This window comes from Piliocolobus tephrosceles, chromosome 8, assembly GCF_002776525.5.
Source record: "Piliocolobus tephrosceles isolate RC106 chromosome 8, ASM277652v3, whole genome shotgun sequence".
Taxonomy (NCBI): domain Eukaryota; kingdom Metazoa; phylum Chordata; class Mammalia; order Primates; family Cercopithecidae; genus Piliocolobus; species Piliocolobus tephrosceles.
In genome coordinates, this window is record NC_045441.1 from 24,093,080 (window position 1) to 24,111,692 (window position 18,613).

The 18,613-nt window shown below is 44.6% G+C and overlaps 1 long non-coding RNA gene across 1 annotated transcript in view; it reads left to right on the forward strand.

The window, feature by feature from the left end:
• LOC111520350 overlaps window positions 1–18,085 on the forward strand; it is a 68,720-nt gene extending 50,635 nt beyond the window's left edge. Inside the window, exon 3 of the long non-coding RNA XR_002724650.2 lies at window positions 14,628–18,085. This is a non-coding gene — a long non-coding RNA (uncharacterized LOC111520350). The remainder of the gene's footprint in view (window positions 1–14,627) is intronic.
• Window positions 18,086–18,613: the final 528 nt, after the last annotated feature.

Here is an 18,613-nt window from a genome sequence, read left to right on the forward strand (position 1 = left end):
GATAGATAGATAGATAGATAGATAGATAGATAGATAGATAGATAGATGAATAATACGGGTTGAATTGTGCTTCTCCCCAAAATTCTTATGTTGAAGTTCTAACCCCTAATACCTCAGAATGTGACCTCACTTGGAAAGATGGTCATGGCAGATGTCGTAAGTCAAAATGAGGTGGTTAGATTGGGCTCCAATCCAATAAAATAAAAATTTGGACACAGAGACAGACATGCATAATGGGAAGACGATATGAGAAGACACAGGGAGAAGACAGCCCCCTATAATGCAAGGAGAAAGGCCTGGAACAGATGCTTCCCTGACCAATGTCAGAATGAACCAACGCTGCTAACACTTTGATTTTGTACTTCCAGCCTCCAGAACAATGAGAAAACGAATACCTGTTGTTTAAACCATCCAGTTTTTTGTACTTTGTTATGGCAATCCTAGAAAACAAATTCACCTTGACTCAGCAATGCTCCTTGTAGGTCTATACCTGGAGAAACTCTTGCAGGACAGCACCAGAAGTTATGTATGTTCAGCGAAATATTGTCATAATGAAATAGTGGGCATTCATCCATATTTTTCAATAAGAAGATGAACAAATAAAGTATATTAACACAATGGAAAATGATGAACATGGCAGAAAAATGATGAACTGCCAGCATCTCAAATCAGTTAGGATTTTAAAAAGTAAAATTAAAAAATCTTTCACATTGTATATGTATATCTCAGCCTCCCAAGTAACTGGGACCACAGGCACGCACCACCATGCCCAGCTAATTTTTAAATTTTTTGTAGAGACAGGGTCCTATATTGTCCAGGTTGATTTTGAACTCCTAGGCTCAAGTGATCCTCGCACCTCAGCCTTCCTAAGTGTTGAGATTACAGGCATGAACCATTGCACCTGCCCTGTGATTTAATTGTATTAGGTGATTTTCTGCCCATGTATATAGAGATGGGGTCTCACTCTGTCACCCAGGCTGAAGTGCAGTGGCATGACCCCAGCTCACTGTAACCTCTACCTCCCAGGGTCAGGCGATCCTGCCACCCATGCCTCCCGAGTAGCTGGGACCACAGGCTTGTACTACCACACCCCGCTAACTTTTTTTGTATTTTTGGTGAAGACAAGGTTTCATTATGTTGCCCAGGGTGGCAAAAGTATTTTTAAACAAAATTTAAAAACATTTAAAAACAAAATTAAGACACATGTGGCTGAGAAAAAATACTTGGCAAAATATGATAGGAAAGTGGTTTTTATTAGTTTTTCTATTAATATAAAAAGCCCTTATAAAACAATAAGAAAAGAATGGCCGGGCATGGTGGCTCACACCTGTAATCTCAGCACTTTGGGAGAGGCCGAGGTGGGCAGATCACCTGAGGTCGGGAATTTGAGACCAACCTGACCAACATGGAGAAACCCTGTCTCTACTAAAAATACAAAATGAGCCTGTTGTGGTGGCACATGCCTGTAATCCCAGCTACTCAGGAAGATGAGGCAGGGAGGCAGAGGTTGTGGTGAGCTGAGATTGTGCTATTGCACTCCAGCCTGGGCAAGAAGAGCAAAACTCTATCTCAAAAAAAAAAAAAAAAAGGAAAGAAAAAGATAACTACAAAAGGAACAAGACAAAATACACTTTTGAAGAAGAAATGCGAATAACTGATAAACATGGGGAAGAATATCATTGTCACTAGGAAAGAAAAGTGAACTGAGATTATGCACATCCAAAAACATTTTTTTAAATCTTGATTTCGCAAAGATTAGACATTAATCAGTACTGGTGGAGATGTAGAAGTATAAATTCACTCGGCTTATTTTAAGGACAATTTGTCTGTATTGAAAACCTTTACAATGTGCAAATGTTTTGGTCCTGCAATATGAATATATCTTTAAAATCATTAGAAAATAAAGATGCACACCAAGCATGTTCATAATCACTGTGGATTTTTTTTTTTTTTTTTTTTTTGAGATGAAGTCTTGTTCTGTCCCCCAGGCTAGAGTGCAGTGGCACAGTGTCGGCTCACTGCAACCTCTGCCTCCCAGGTTCAAGCAATTCTCTGCCTCAGCCTCCTGAGTTGCTGGAATTACAGTCACCCGCCATCAGGCCTGGCTGATTTTTGTATTTTTAGTAGAGACGGGGTTTCACCATCTTGGCCAGGCTGCTCCTGAACTCCTGACCTGGTGATCCATCCACTTCTGCCTCCCAAAGTGCTGGAATTACAGGCATGAGCCACCGCGCCCAGCTCACTGTGCAATTTTTAATGGCAAACACATCAGAAACAAAGGTGTCAGTATATTTTTATCCAAAGAGGTACCGGTGCATCCTAAAATGGGAAACTATTCAGTACTGATATTTATTGACATCAGTAAGTTTATTTGTATTTTTTAAAAGAAAGCATACAAGGCAATAATCAATCTATTGCAAGTTTGTGTATTTATGGCGGTGCCTTTGTTTGTGTGGGTATAGGATTGCAGGATGAGGAATTTTAGGGTGTCAACCATGATGACTCAGCTCCTATCAACCACAACAACCTTTCCTCCACTGGGAAGGGGTTACCTACCTCTCCAAGTCAATGAAATGGGTGGGCTGCACCTCAATCAACTGTGCAGGGAGAATGATTCCCTTGGTTTGGCACAGAGGAGCTCACTTATCTAGTAGACGTGCTTTGCATGGAGAAAGAGGTAGACTTAACCAATTTAATTGGGGCTAAAATGCTGATTTTTAGTTTTTTCAATACATTTGAAATATTTTATAATTGCTAAACTTTTAAAGAAGTTATAACAGAAAAACTTACATTTGAAATAGCAACCAGAGACTTCAAAAACCAAGAGATAACCTTTATAAGAAATGTGTAAGAACTCTATGAAGAAAACCAGAACACTTACTGAAGAGCTTAAAAGAGGATAGTTAAAATGAAATCTTATGCTAAAGCCCAATATATAGAATAGATGCTAATATTTGCTGTGCTGACGGATAACAGACTCCATTTATGAAGCACTTACTTATGCCAGACATCCAGCAAAGTACTTCACGCACGTTGTCTCATTTAATCTTCCAATAACCCAGCAAAGCAGGGATTACCATCATTCCTGCTTTGCATATGAGAACACCATGGAAGGCTGAGAACTCTGTTCAGAAGCAGAGCATTAGGAAGCCATGGAGTCAGATTTTAACACAGGAATGCCTGGCCCCAGAACCAAGGATCTTTGCTGTGCTACAAAACCAGTGAGATGAGGTCCTGGAGATACGGCCGAATATAAACTTCACTAGTTCAATGTTTCTTACATTCTGTTCTACCTACTGTTCTGCTTTCATCTAATTTTAAAGATCCATTCTGTGTCTTTGGAGTTAAGCAACATAGGGGTGGCAGCAACAAGGTGAGACGACCCCAAGAGGGAAGATACGTGTGGGGCAAAAAAAGTGAGGGTGCTCCATGCTTGACTGGGAAAATCTGCTACTGGAGAAAATCCTTGAAGGCTCTGTAATTTGTTAGTTTGATTTTGGGGTTTTGTGGGATTTTTTGGTGGGGAAGGACAGGATCTTGCTCTGCTGCCCATGCTGGAGTGCAGTGGGGCCATGATGGCTCACTGCAACCTTTGCTTCCTAGGCTCAAGAGATCCTCCTGCTTCAGACTCCTGAGTAACTGGGACCACAGGCTCACACCACTATGCCCAGCTAATTTTCAAATTTGTTGTCCAGACAGGGTCTCACTATGTTGTCCAGGCTGGTTTCAAACTCCTGGGCTCAAGTGATCCTCCCGCCTCAGCCTTTCTAAGTGCTAGGATTACAGGCATGAACCATTGTGCCTGGCCTGTGATTTAGTTTTGGTAGACAGGTGATATTCTGCCCCAAACAAGAGGGGTAAGAAACTCTAGACTCCAACACACTGAGGTTCAAATCTCAGCTCTCCCACTTAGTAGGTGTATGAACTTAGGAAAGTTATTCAGCCTCCCTGGACCTCAGTTTCTTTATCCAAAAAAAAGGTTGTCAAGGTTACATGAGGCAATGCATAAATAGTGCATAAAAGAATTTAGCAGGTGATAAGCCTGAGTTATAAGTTACCTATCATCATCATTGTCATGGTCATTGATTTTTTTTTAAGATGGGGTCTTGCTCTGTTGCCCAGGCTGGAGTGCAGTGGCATAAACTTGGTTCACCATAACCTCCGCCTCCTGGGGTTCAAGCAATTCTCCTGCCTTAGCCTCCCAAGTAGCTGAGATTACAGGCATGTGCCACCACGCACAGCTGATTTTGTACTTTTAGCAGAGATGGGTTTTCACCATGTTGGCCAGGCTGGTTTTGAATCCCTTTTGAGTCCACCCACCTCAGCCTCCCAAAGTGCTGTGTGTCATGGTCACTGTCACCATCATACTGTAGCGCCTAGACACCACCCCCAGCACCTCAAGGCTTCAGTCTTCCTGCTGCTCTGGTCCAGCTGGTCAAGGTCCCCTCAGCAGGGGGCTAAGTGTGTTTCTCATTCCCTAAGGCTCACAAGGGACCAAGGCCCTGGGAAATGCCCACTGCATCAGGTCCATGCACAGATCTCACAACTGAGAGTTGTTTGTGGAAGGCGGAATGAGAGACTGATGACTCAAGATAAGATAGGCAATCAGCTCCGACTCGCCACTGCAGACTTCTGGTCTACTTGTAAAATGAGTCTTGTCATTTATTTGACAGTCCCCAGGATTTCACAGAGTGGGAGGGACAAATAAAGCCAAACTCCAGCAGACTGTTCCCAGTAGCCTCAAGTGTGGAGTTTGCTGTTGTTGGGGCCCCAGGACTTGGTTGAGCCTCTCAATATCCTGCCTGTCTCCAGGCTCTCTCCATTCATTCCAGCCAGTGTTTGTTGAATATGCCTTCCGGAAGGGATGGCATCAGGGCAGATTTCCTCTTCAGTGGCCAGCAAAGTATTTCTGTTTCAAATAAATTCAAACTGGTTCCAGAAATTTACAGCAGAGCAGAAATGTGCAATCTGTACCTCTCTGACCACCTGCTGCCCTTTTGTCTTCTGTTCACTAAGTGGTCAAGATCACAGGCTTTGCCAGGAAAGATCTGGGTTCAGGTCACTCACACACTGTGTCGCCCCAGTCTTCCCCTCATTCTGCTACCAGTTTCACAGGATTCTGATTGTGATGGATCAATCAGATGGTGCATATAAAACATCCAGGACTGTGTGTGCCTCATTAAACTCATCCTAAGGAAAAGATCTGGCAAGGCAGATGACCCTGGAGTCATTTTATCTGCTTTACTTAATGTGTTCTCATGCCTCAGGTAGCTGTAGAATCCTTTGATGCCATAGTCATGAGGAGAGGAAGGCCCAGTCCAGTTATGGTGCCTGGCAGCCATGCCGGTGTAGGGCCAAGGCCTCTGCTCGGCCTGGCTTCTCAGTTGATGTCTTCCCCGCCCACTTCATGCCTTGGGTTTGTCTTCTGTCAGTATCCTCAGCACCCAGAACAGAGTGGGGCACAAACCTGCATCTCAATTAAAATCTGCTGAATGAGTGATTGATCGAAAGAATGAATGGCAGAAAACAGAGAACCAGTGGAGGGAAAAAAATTATAACCCCACAGTCAACTGTAACTGCTGCCTACTCTTCAGGATCTCCATTCACAACACCTTCTCTCCTTTTTGTAGCTTTCCTGGCTCCCCAACCAGGCCTCCTTCCATACTCACACTTTGCCCATCACATCCCTTTGCCATCCCCCACTCCATCTCCCACCCTTCCATGATAGCATGGATTTTTCTTTATCTCTTTTCTCTTAGAAAGAGAAGGGAAAGGGAATGGAGCCTACTGGTCATGGGTAACTACACTGGGTAAATGTAGTGCCCTCACATCGCCAAGCCTGGGTCACGGCAATGGAAGACCCTCCTTAATGCCAAAGGAACAGAAGAGCTGAGTGGCATAGGAGGGCGCACGTCTGATGTGAGCCTGGAGGTGAAGGTTGAGCCTACTCACAAGAGCGTTTAGGAAAGTTAAAATTTTTTTTAAAAAGTCATACAGATAAAGGATATTATTGTAGAGTCCACTGTGACTACCCAATGAGGAAGGGGGCGTGAATGGCATTTCTGTAACATAAACCAGGGCTTCTCAAACTGCAATGTGCACAGGAATCACCTGGGGTTCTTGTTTCAATTTGCATTCTGTTTTGGTGGGTCTGGGAAAGGGCCTAAGATGTTGTATTTTCTAATAAGTTCCCAGGGGATGCTGATGCTTCTGGTTGGGAAACCCACTTTGAGCAGCAAAGGTTTAGTGGAGAAAGCACCAAAAAAGCTTCTGCTCATGTTCTATCTCATCTTTTAAAAGATGTGAACGGGTCATCCTGACAATAATGGAAGGACTCTGAACATCCCAGTGTTCGAAGGGGTCCTCTGGTCCCACGTGCCCTCCTCTCACCTTCCACCCTCTGCCTGGACTCTCCCAGGCACAGGGCAGCCTCCTCCAGGAAGCCCAAACTGAAGGGGGTTGGAAATCCAAAGACCTCAATTTCAAACCTCACTTGCTCCCCAGAGCTGCATCAGCTCCCACAGCATAAATGGGGGTGGCTTCCCTCCAAAGAACGCTTAAGCCACATCAAATTAAATTTCACTGGCTATTATGCCTTCTAAACAAGGGATGCAAGAGTGTGTCTGCAGGTGTTTCTGCCCCTTTCTTCCCACCCCAGCCCCCAGCACATAAACACTAGACATTGAGCACCTGAGAAAACTGTGGGTTCTTTATTTATTTATTCCCAAGGCTTTTGACGTAGATGTTTGGTAAATATATGTTGAATTAGTTAACACAAAGTTTGACCTTTTATGGCACCTTCGACAAATTGAATTAGATTCTTTTAAGGCAGCCAAATATCTTTTGTATGACAGCACAGGTTTTGAGAGCTTGAATGGATTTACTTAAGGCAACTGGCAGGGAAGCAGGAAGAAGAAAAGAACTAAAACTGGTTCGCGTAGCAAACTGTAATACTAATTGCTCATAGTATGAGGAGAAGAGAATTGGCTTCTCCCATATGACACACACACACACACACACACACACACACATAATGTAGGTATCTTAGATCTTGCCTAGACCTGAGATGACAAACACCTGGCATGAAGAAAGACCCATCTCTCTCCATTCCCATGCCCATGGCAGACATTACTAATCAATCATGGTACTTTCCCAGCTAAATATGGATATAATCTCAAAATCCTCAGTTTTGAATCCAACATTGGTTATTTCTTCACCTGCCCACTGCTGAACTTCTATATTTCTGAGCATAATTTGTCTGAGTATATGCTTGCCAGGTTATCACCTGCTTGTAGTTGTCTTGTAAAACTGCATACCTGTGTTTTCTTTGCTGCCCATAAATCATAGCTCAGCTAGAATTACCTTATGTTAAGGGAAAAAGAGGCAGCACACACAAGTGTGAGATGAACAGTACACTCCACAGCTTTACCTGCATGGAGTTGTCCAGAGGAAAACACATTCACTTTGTCTGGAGATTCTTCTAGGAGTGTCTTAATCTGTTCCTTCTATCCTCCCACCCAGTCAATCACAACGATTATTTCTGTCAATGGAACTCATCTTTATGGCGAGTGTTATTGTGGCCAGTAAGGTTCTGTCATCTATTTAACTAAAATTCTGTCTTAAACCTTTTACATAAACTGTCTTGTTTAATCCCAAGCACAGGGAGGCCAAGCAGTTTTTCTAAGTCCATTTTACAGTTGAAGAAATAGAGGCTCAGAATACCATGTGATTTCCTGAGATCACGCAATGAATAAGTTGCAGAGCTGGGATATAAGCCCAGTCCCCTTGACTCCCAAGTCTGTGCTCTTGCAAAGAGGACTGTCGTTGGTTGGAGTCTCAAAAATGAGTTATTGGTAAGGTTGTGTACCAAGAAGTCAGATGTTTCTGCAGTTTGTAATCATCTGCTTGCAGAAAGAGTCATTTTCTCCAAAGATAGTGAGAAAGATGGTCACGTGGCTCTTCCTGATGATGCCAGGAATGCAAGGTTCCTTGGCCCTCGCAGTCCCCATTGTCCAACTCTCCCTTGGATGTGGCTAAGCCTTCCAGAGGGGAAGGGTTAGGCCAGAGTTAACAGGGTGCCCTGCCTCTTCCATAAAGGGGCAAGGGATTCCTTCCTTTCAGGCTTCACCCAATTAAGGATTTCTGAAGAGAGAGCAGGAACAGCATTCGGGTGACATCCTTCTCCTGGCCTGCCTGCCCCATCCCTGCCTCCAGCGCCAGAGGCAGCAGCTGCAGTGCTCCAGTCCAGCTGCCCCTGTGGACAAGTCTGGGAATGACCCAGGCACTGCATGTTAGCTCCTGGGCCTGGAATGGTCCCCATTGCCTAGTCCAGGCCACGGACACCCGGGTTCCCCTGCTGAATTTGCTGTGTCTAGGAAAGCCCCACTTTGCATAATGGTTTAATTATCATGTCAATGTGGATTCATTAGCATGGCAGCTGTCATTGCAAATAGGGGAGCCAGGGGGCTCCTAGAGCCCCTGGGGTCAGGCTAATTGACGTAGTGAGCAGAATACTGTATTTACTCAACAATGGTTTGGGTTTCTCTTCTGACCCAGGAAAGGGAGTGCTTGCGGGAATCAATAGCAGCTGAGTTTTCATTAGCAGCCCTGGGACAATGTCCCTGGGCTTAACCCCTCCAGACCCACCCAGTCTTGGGCATCCCATTAGAAGGAGAGGCTATAACTTCTACCTCTGCCAGGGACAGATATGATGTGGGGGACCCAAGTAGGGGAAAATTCGTTCTTCACTCAATAGGAAGTGTACGACTAGATTACAGTTCTCCTAATTTCCACAAGGGCCAGATTCTTTGAGTCACTCTTTCCACTGTGACCCTCCCAGCTAGTTCAAGGTATAGAACAACTTGGTGTTAATAAATATTTGTTGAATGAGTAATAACTCACTTTTTTTAATTGAACACTGTGCCAGACACTGCTCCATATCACAACTGTATCAACTCATTTAATTCTCACAACCTTCTGAGAGGTATTGTTCTGGTTATCTACTGTGTACAACTAACTACTCTTACTGTCTGAAAACAACAACTTATTGTTATTTTGTCTCATTATTCCATGGGCTAGGAATTTGGATGAGGCTTATCTCTGCTCCCTTATGTCTGAGGCCTCAGGATGACTTGAAGGACTGGAGGTTGGTATAGCTGGAGGCTGCCTGGGCATCTCTCTCTCTCCCCCTAAACACACAGCTTCTTCAAATGGCTAGCTTGGACTTCCTCATGCATGCTGGCCTCAGGGTAGTTGTATCTCTTCTGTAACAATTCCGAACTCCATGAGACCAAGGTGAAGCTGACAATTCTTTTAAAGACTAGGCCTGGAATCAGCACAATCACCAGCCAGCTCAGATTTAAGGAGAGTGGGAAAAGATGACACCTCTTGAATGGAGAGATATCAAAGAATTTGAGGCCATTTCTAATTCTCCATAAATACTATCAGCATTTCCAAGTACAGACGAGGAAACCAAGGCCCAGGGAGAGAGTAACTAACTTGTCCAAGGTCACCCAGCTAAGTGGTACCAGGATTTGGTTCCCGGCAGTCTGTCTCTTGAGCCCTTAATTGCCACAGACTCCTCTCCTTAGGCTTTGGCTCCTATAAAGTGAAGGGGTTGGGCCATATTCTCTCAAAAGTCCCTTTTAAGTGTCCAGAGATTCCTCAGAAAAGTCAAATCTAGAGGAAGGCAGTTTGTAAGAACCGCAGTCAATGGTAAGGGGACGTCAGAACCTGAATTTATTATTCAGGGGCAGTGAACGCACTACCAGGGGCTGCTCCCCAGCCTCTGTCAGGCCTTTAGTTACAACCTTGAAACTTCTCCAGAGTGGTACTCTACCCATGGACTTTTGCAGCATCTGATTAAGAGAAGGAACCAGCACTAAAGGGAATCTTTCTGCGAAGGAGAAACTGTCTTGACAGCTTTAGGCTGCCAAAAATCCCAAGTGGATCAGGCCCCTGGGGAATGAAGCTGTGGGGGCTGGTAGTTGTATGGATGGGACTGGGACAAGAATTGAAACACAGTCTGACTCACACAGCACAAAGTGCCTATGTGACCTCAGGCAAGCCATTTAACCTCCCTGAGGCCTAATTTCTTCACTCGCAAATAAAAGAATTTGACTAACTATGGGAGGAAAACTGGGCTTCATCATTGGTGCCAACTTTAACTGATTGCAAGTGGGTTCCCAGAGGCCTGTGCACAGGGTCTTCAGACTGTGCTGAAACTATGCAATGTGATAGGAAGCTCCCCGGAGATGGAGTTAGGGAGAGGCACCTGGGTTCAAATCCCAAATCCTCTACTCAGTAATTTTGTGATCTTTGAAACTCCACTTATAACCTTTTTATCTGCAAAGTAAAAATCATAAGGCTTTTCTTCATAGAATTGATGGGTGATAAATGAGATGACGTGGACAAGCCTGTCAACCCAAAGCCAGGCACTCAGTAAGGATCAACAATGTTCATTAAATCTGAAACCTACATTCCACTGGGATACACAATGCCAGGCAGAAAGGCCTTTAGGTATGTAACTAATTCCTGCTGAAGGTAGCAGAGTCCATGTTTTAATAGTCTGTGCCATTTTAGAGAAACTTTAAGGTTGTAGTGAATGCTGTTGGCATGATAGAATATGGAAAACATAAAATAAATACACTTTTCTCATCTGAAAAGATGAGAATAATACCTGCCCACAAGAAGATGCGTAAAAGTGGACATTCAATGAGATGAAATTTGTAAAACACCTAGCATATAGTGAGGCCTTGGTCATTAAGGGCCTTTGTGGTGGGCAGGTGCAGTCACATCACCCTTCCCTCACCTTACATCAAAGAATATAAGCTGGAGAAAAAAATCCATGAATAGAATCAACATAGGAAAAACCTTAAGTCTGTCTTTTACTCTTCAGCAGAAATTATATCTATGAGTAAGTTCTATGAATGTAAATATGAGGCGTTCTAACCATAAATCTGGCAGTGTCAGGCAAGAAATACCAGAGTCTGACAATGTTGTGGCCTCATATTTGGATGGTGACCTCTCAAGTTTAGACCATCAAATATGCAAATGGATGGACATTCTTCATTGCACCACTACGACACTGATTATAATCCAGTATTACATAGTGAGTGCTTACAATGTGCCAGGCACTGTGCAATGCATGCACTCTGGATGTGCATTGATTTCTCTAATCCTCACAGTGAACTGATGGAGCAAGTCCTACTAGGATCACCATTTTCCAGGAGGGCATAGACTGATTTGGAACTGTCCAACATCACACAACTAGTAGGCAGTGGAATTGAGCTTGTCTGGCCCCACAGCCTGTGTTCCCAACTATACTATATCTGAGTGACAGACTCTGTCATTTTGGCTTTTTTAGGGAAACAACATGGCGTAGGGAACCTACCACCCTCATAAGCCAGGAAGGCCTAGGGAGTGATGGAACCAGGCAGTCCTAGGTTCCAATCCCAGCCCCAGCCCTTCCTATCCTTATGACGCTAAGCAAGAGACTGACTAACCTTTGTGAGAATCACTCTCCTCGTCAGTAAGGTGGGGATCCCTACTGGAGTAATGCCTGTCTTGTTCCGTTGCCATGAACGCTGAGTTACACGATGTGCATAATAGGCTTAGAACTGTGCCTTGCACATAGTAGGTGGTTAATTATTGCTCATTTCCTCCTCTTTAAAACAGGATTTCATGGAATTTTCAGCCTCACTGAGATACTTACGATAGGTCTGGGAACTAAAGGAACCTCAGAAATCCAAATCAGTAGAGACATGTCTTCCACATGAACCTCTGTTAAATATTTTGTTATACGGATATACTTTCGTTTTATGGATATAAATACTTTCTTATTTGCATATATGTTAGACGCAGTTTTTTGGTACGTTTTTCAAAAATAAAAATACAATTTTTGATCACAAAAAGCCCCTCTCTGCTTGGGGTTTAGTGTTGACATGAAAAATAAAGCTATGATGATTCAAGAATTTAAAAGTTAAGATTTATACAAACAGACCAGTAATGCCCACAGATTAAAACCCAGTATTTCTTTTCCATGTATTTTGTAGGTTCATCACCTACTCTCCCATAACTGCTTTTTCTTTTCATTAGACAAAACTTCCTGCAAATTTTTCCTAACTTTGAGTGATTTGCTGACTCTCACTAGATACATTGTCCCTTTCCCTCCACCTCTGACACCCATTTTGCATGGTAACCAATGCAATCTCCCCCACCCCACCCCCCTACCTTCCACTGGGAATGATCTCTTTATCAATAATCCGACCCTGGAAGCCCAATGGGTGACTTTTTAGTGCCCCCGACACCAATGCAGATGGGGGTTTTGGATCCCCAGTGTAATCCCAGCCTGAAATGTTACCAGGAGCCCCACGGCTCTTCAATTACATCTCTTGGCCTGTCAAGACCACAGCATCTCAAATTCAGTTAGCTGGTCTTTGGGTATCAGCCAAGGCCCAGCCTCTGCTCCTAATGACAGCCAGCTGAGGGGACACTGAGAGGGGCTAAATTCAATTTGCAGCCCTTCTAATGAGATTAGGGGAGCAGGGTTTTTTATTTTCTCCAAAGTTTGCCATGGGCAGGATGAATGATGGCCCAGGGATAAGCTGTCAACGTCAACAAAGGCTCTGAGCTGGGAGAGGGGGATGGGAAGCAAGGATGGGCAAAAGAAGGAGAGATTTTCCAGACAGAGCCAAGGAGCCCTGAGTAAGTCGCCTAGTAGGTGACAATGTCTGGTTGGCAGAGTATCACTCTGAGGACAGGATGCAAAGTCAAGAACGAATCTGCAAGAAAGGCAAGTGCCAATCATAAGCAATATCCCCAGTAGAATCTCTCTTTTTTTTAATGCTTCTGAATTCTTTTCCATACCTTTTAACTGACTTTTGAAAAGTCATTAAACAAACTACATTTCTTAAAATAGGCCAACTCACAAGAATTTCTCTAATAAAAGAGCAAGATTTCCACTGCTCTTTAGCCTGGAGCAGCTCGGTCCAGCACATCTCTTGGCCAAGCAGGCCTGTGGATCTCCCACCAGGGTAGCTCCCATGAGCTGGAGTCTGGACCAGCCAGGACCTCCGATGCATGTACTGTGTTGCAGGTGATGGTGAGGAGCTGGAAAGTATTTCACTTGATGTGGAGTAACTTTAGGGTGAGGTGTGATGTGCAGGCATTTTTCACGGGTGTTCTGTGTTTGGCACCATAGCTGGGAGTAAATACTGACTCCTCCCTGAGTAGCTTCAGCTCAGATGCAGAGATAGAGGAAATTGAGTCGAATATTCTTCTGTGTCAATGTGAGTGTGATAGAGGGAAATCTCCTTAGGGAATCAAGAGGGGAAGAGGTCTCTGTGATTGGGAGACACCAAGAAAACTTTGTTTTTAGGAGGTGCTCTTGAACTGTATCTTGGACCAGGGTGGTATCTAGGAAGGCCAAGTGAAGAGACCCAGACATTGGCTTTGTAGCTGAAAGTCTCAGTGCTTCTACTTATAAGCCCAGCTCTACCTTGATCCAGGGTCATTCCTGGTGGAGACTACAATGGTCCTGGACCCCAGTCCTGAATCTTGTCCTCTGAGTACTGATTTGTTCACTGCGCCTCAGAGATGGTCCATATGCACAGTAGAACTCCTGCCCAGCTTCTGGTCCCACATTTGCATCCTCCATTGGTGTGAAAATCCTGCAGTAGAGCTTGGCTGTGGCCCTGACATCTTGAGTTGCCTAGATACCCAAGTTCTTCTCTAGATAGCAGGAGTTGGGGCTCACATACTTTGTCTGTTTTTCCCCCGGTCACTGCCTGAAGCCCTGTTTAGAATGGACCAATAACCAGGGATCACGACATTGCTGCCCTTCCAGTACTTCCCTGTAATATGGGAATCCACCCAAACTAGGGCTTTTACTCAGCCTCAGAGCAAGTTAACTTAAGTTAAAACCCTTCTGGGCACCTAATAGGCACTCATTAAATATGTATCAGCTGAATTGAGTCCATGGAGGAGGAAATACTTGATTGGGGCTTGAGTGTGGGAGCTTTTAGGCAAGTGACTAGGAGTGGGAAGGAATTATCCCTAAAGGGGAAAGCTCAGAGTCAAGGTCTTGTTGTTTATGTTCTGAGAACAACAGTTTCTCTCCTTTCACTCTTGATGACCAAGTTTAGACCCCCATTGCCCAACAGTCTACAGATCAGCTCATCAGGGCCCTTGGTCCCCCAGGAGACCCTTGATCACTCAGAAGGGCCTGGTGATAGACCCTGTAGTTTGCCTGCTCACGGGAAGATACTGCTGATGTCCACATATCAAGAGGGTTATTCTGCTGGCACCACAGTCTGACCTTGGCCATCAGTCAGATTAAGTATAGGGGCATGTCATGGCTGGAACTCTCAGAGTATATTCTCCATACAAAACACAAAACCCCTTCAGGACCTGTGAAGATCCTGTCGAATTGTTGGGCCTGGACTAAACTGGGTTATCAGTCCAATCCCCACAGGTCCTTATAGGCCCAACGCTGTAGAAAGAGACAGTGCCAGTCAGGACTGATTTGCTGGTATGGCTACTTGTATGTTGTGAATAATTCCTGTATCCTTTTTTCTTATTCCACCAACTTTGATTAAAATTCCTTGTGAAAAGATATTCTGTTCCAGGGGATTTTTGTGCCATGGAGAGATGGAGACACCAGAAATTCAAGCCAAAGGCCTGGGGCCTCATTGGCTCTTCTCCACTCTACCTCGAAGGGCATCTGTTTAGGTCCCAAAAAGGAAGGCCTGTCCCTGGAATGTGCTGTCTCAGGGCACTTTGTATGAATGCATGAGGCAGCATCCATTGTGGAAAACCACACAGGATCATCCAGTCTCACCAGTTGATTCTACCTTAATAAACCCCAGCCTATGTCCATTGTTCACATCTCAAGCAAATTCTGGAGTGGAGAAATGATCTGGAGGAAGCCAAAAATGATAGGAATGGCAAAGATACAAAATGACCAGTGATCACTGCACGATGCTTATTAATGGAAGACCAATTCCTCAGGAATCAGTTATAAAGCACATTTTTATCACAAGGGATATTCATGTCTATTTTCTTACATGAGTTTACACAAGTATGTGAAGAAAGTGACTGTCTTAGCTTTGCTGTAACATAGAACTGTGTTATAATAAAATACCAGAAACTGGCAGCTTATAAACAGCAGACATTTATTTTTCACAGTTCTGGAGGCTGGGAAGTTCAAGCTCAGGGCACTACCAGATTTGGTGTCTGGTGAAGACCCACTTCTGGTTCAAATAAGGCATCTTCTTTCTGTGCCTTCACATGGCAGAAGAGACAAGGCAGCTTTTTGGGACCTCTTTTTATAAAGCCACTAGTCCCTTTTTATAAAGCCACTAGTCCACCCTCATGACCTAATCACCTCCCAAAGGCCCCACCTCCTAATATCATCACATTGTTGATTAGGCTTCAACATATGAATTTCAGGGGCATACAACATTCAAATCACAACAGTATCCTAATTTGCATGTTAAACATGAGGAAGCAGAGGTACTGTACTGCAAACTTACATGAGTCACCCAAGTTCAGGCATGGGTGAGCCTAGGATGCAAGGCCAAGTCTGTCTGACACCAGAAACACAGCTTTATGCACTCTGCTACATTTCATCTTAGTACATAACCTATGTGTATAAGATGGACTGAATCCCTCTTCCTTCTCCTCTGACTTCACCCCTATGCAGAGCTCCAGACCCTTCTACCCATCTAAAATGGTAGAACTCATGGCCCATCAGGAAAGGATCCTCAGGGAGTGGTTCCTTGTGAGTCAGCTTCAAAGTGTCAGAGAAGGAACCTCACTCCTGTTTAGGAGCCCCCTAAAAATGTGGAATGTGGTACAAAGAACCCCAGGCAGGTGATACCATGTGGTTGTGTCTCCACCCGAATCTTATCTTAAATTGTAGCTCCCATGATTCCCACATGTTGTGGGAGAGACCCTGTAGGAGATAATTCAATCATGGGGGCGACTTCCCCCATATTTGTCTCATGGTGATGAGTAAGTCTCATGATATCTGATGGTTTTATAAGGGGAAACCCCTTTCACTTGGTTCTCATTCTCTCTTTGCTTGCTGCCATGTAAGAAGTGCCTTTTGCCTTCCGCCACGATTGTGAGATCTCCCCAACCACGTGGAACTGTGAGTCCATTAAACCTCTCTCCTTTATAAATTACCCAGTCTCGGTATATCTTTATCAGCCGCATGAAAACGAACTAATACAGTTAGTCTCCACAGCCCCCCTGCTTCCAGCTCCCCCTGTGATCTTGGGCAAGGGACTTTCTCTTTCTACTCCCGATTCCCTGTTGGCTCCTTGCCAGTTCCAGTGCTCCCAGATTCTAATTCTCCAGCTGTCCAAATCTTGTGAATGGACACTCAAACACATTTCTTGTTACCTACAAATTACAGTTTGCTTTCATTCTCCTCTTCTGTCCCAGTCTTCCCTACTTGTTGCAGAGTTCAGCAATGCACAGTTTCGCCAGTGCACTGGGGCAGCTAAAAACACCCCGAGGGCCCGCCCCTCCCAGGGCGATGCCAGACCAGAGGATGGAGCCCTGGGTCTCTTCACTTTGCGCCACATTATCACAGAAAGGTGGATTAGAAGTTATCTCCACTCTGCTTTCTCTCAGAGCTCCTTGGCAACGCAGCCACCTCGATATAAATATACACCAGAAACGTGCGCAACCTCATACTCCACGGCGAGGCCTCCAGAGGCCCCGGGGCAGATACCGCCAGGGAGCAAGGACATCAGGAGATTCCCAGGACACAAAGGAGTGCCAGCCTCAACGCTTCAAGGTCGAATGTGGCACCCATCAAATAAAACGCCTGTGATCCTGTTAATTCTCTGGCACCCCATTCCAAAACCTGGAGGTTTTTAATCTCTCTGAATAGCCAAATATTTCACAGTTGATGCTTCTTTTGCATTCTTTATAATTAAACAAAGTGCCAAATTTTTAATACCTTTCCTGTGTTTGTCTTTCTCTCCCTGGTGTTGCTAATGTAACACATTCAGGTGGAATCTCTGTTGTTTTTGGTCATTGACTGTTTCAAAACCTGAAAGAAAAGAGTGAGATCTTTCGAAGAGTGGAGATTAAAATCAAACACAATGAAGGAGCTACTTCTGAATGTAATAATGTGGAAAACTTTGAAGTCGAATTAATTAAAGGAAACATAAACCAATCCATTCCTGGCTCCATGTTAAGACTCTGGCTTTTTAGACTCCGGCTGTCTAAAAGACCTTGAGATATTCAGGAGACCAGTGTAAATCAGTTCTTTTGGTTAGCACAAGCTCAGGGGCCTGCCACTTTCCTCTCATTGGTGCTGTCTTTGGTAGAGCCATAGATAGAACCAGCCACAAACTTGATTCAGGCATAAGCAGGAGACACACACATCAGCATAAATGAGGCTCCATAAAAGGCCCTCTTGCTTGGAGACACAGGAACCAGACTCTCCAAATGTCTCTCACTTATACAGCAATCCTCTTCAGACTTAGGAGGTTTTGTCAGACATTTTCAAAACTACAGGGAACCTGGAAAGAAAATACAATAAAGAGATCAGAGACCTAAAGTGCCAGACCAAAGAGAAGAACCAGAAAAAGCAAGACGTGCTCATTGTAAATATTTTGAAACTGTATTCTTATCTCAGTTCAGTGCTGTGTACTGTCTTTTCTCTGATAATTGTAAATATTTAATGTGTTATAGCTCCATCTCCTTACTGATACGGGAAACATGAATAAATCCACACGGACAGGACATGTGTTTTCCACTTGCAGGCTGCCTGAGAGAGTGAGCCTCAGGAGGAGCTGGGCTGTGGACAGCTGCACAGGCTGTGGCCTGTACAAGAGTGCCTGATGGAGGGGCCTGGAAAAGACGCCGCATCCCCCTGGCTCAGAGAGGGACAGAAGAAGGAGTCACTGTTCATTCTGAGCAAAAAGCCCTTTTGCATATTTCGTTAGAGCTAGCGGCTATGTGTGTGTGCTTTTTAGCGATTTACATTTTACTAGTGTGAGGGGAACTGAGCAGAGCTCATGGAAAAAGTGTTCCTGTTTATTGAAATAAAAATTCCAGAATTTTTTTCAGTCTCAGTATGATTTTCTTTAAAACTAAAGTACAAAAATGTTTATGCAGTTTCCCCTTTTCATTTCCCTCAGCAGCCGAGGTCCTCTCTTGGCATCTGATTTTCCTTGCAAACTGACCGAGGGAAGCTTCCAGAAGCAACTATCCACTACAAGAGGAAGGAAGGTGTGGCCATGAGGGAAGATGGCGGCTCTAGAGGCCCTGACTCTGCAGAGACCACGGTGCTGCCTCCTAGCCTGCCTGACACCTGACTTGGTTTGCACCAGCAAGTGTCCAGGCCTCCATGGAGTCTTCACTTCTCCAGCCTTCCCATGCCACCATTCTTGATCAGGTTTCATCTCACCTCTGTGGTTTCCTACCTCCTGCAGATGCTTCAGCTCCACCACTGCAGCCAATGCTGCCTGCTTCCTCCGGTGACAGCAGCAAAGCAGGCAGCAGTGGCCTTGGAGGCTCTGGGTGGACCCATTGTCATGCATTGTCTTCCACGGTTACACTAGCACCTTTCCTTTACCTGGAAAATATCCCT